The sequence below is a fragment of the Propithecus coquereli genome, unplaced genomic scaffold, assembly GCF_000956105.1.
Source record: "Propithecus coquereli isolate 6110/MARCELLA unplaced genomic scaffold, Pcoq_1.0 Scaffold3, whole genome shotgun sequence".
Taxonomy (NCBI): domain Eukaryota; kingdom Metazoa; phylum Chordata; class Mammalia; order Primates; family Indriidae; genus Propithecus; species Propithecus coquereli.
Genome location: NW_012148618.1, coordinates 8,638,642 through 8,639,689, shown reverse-complemented (window position 1 = coordinate 8,639,689; position 1,048 = coordinate 8,638,642).

Sequence of the window (1,048 nt, the reverse complement as noted above, 5' to 3'; positions counted from 1 at the left end):
AAAATGAGAGAAAAGAAATATTAGCTTTTAAAACAATTATATCATGACATTGTGTTTAATTTCAGAGAAAGAGGAAAAATTATGAAAAGTATGAAAGGCTACCACAATCTCAAAATTTTCCAAGACAATTCTTGAACTGTGTGCTGATCAAAGGGGAATAAAATTAGTTTATTAAAGACAGCATTATCCGTGGTGGTTTCTAATGTAATCAAGAAGAGGAGGGCAGTCACATTTGGAATATTCTGTACTCCCTGAATATTCTGTGACTTTGGGCAGTGTCAATTTACCGAAGGATAAATAATTGAAAGCATTGGAGGTTTTTTTGTTTTTTTTTTTTTTTACCAACATAGATGATTCGATGAAGTAGTCTGCAAAATTGTTATGGAATGTTTAAGCCACAACTCAAGACCTAAGTGACATTTTACCTTAAAATGAGTACACTGTTCTCTTCTATTATGGATGTTCCCACAGAAAAATTGGAAAAGCACAGAAGCTACATTGGACTTCCATTTCTCCACCTGTAATAAAGATGCTAGACTAGATCATACCTGATTTGTCTTTCAGTTACATAATACTATGAAACCTGTGGAGGGTGGTTCTTAGTCAATGCAATGAATTTTCTTTTCTGCATTGTTTTAAACTATGTTGGAGTCTTTTCTGCCTTACAATGAGTGTGGCCTTAAATATGTAAGTAATCTCAATTGATCAAAATTATATATGTTGGATCTAAGAAGTAAATATCCAGAGATCAATGTCCTGGATTATTAATTTTAAATGACCCAGGAAATATTGGAACTATCTTTTAAATGAATAGAAAAATTCCATGTCAGAGGAAAAAAAAATGGAAAGAAGCTTTAGAAAAACTTCTGTGTTGGCCCAACTCACGAGCACCTAGTTACATAAAGCAAACTTTGTCTGATCTAAACAACATGATAAACAATAACACCATAATAACAGGGGATTTCAACACTCCACTGAATGAACTGGACAGATCTTCCAAACAGAAAGTAAGCAAAGAAATAATGGACTTAAACAGAGCTCTTGAACA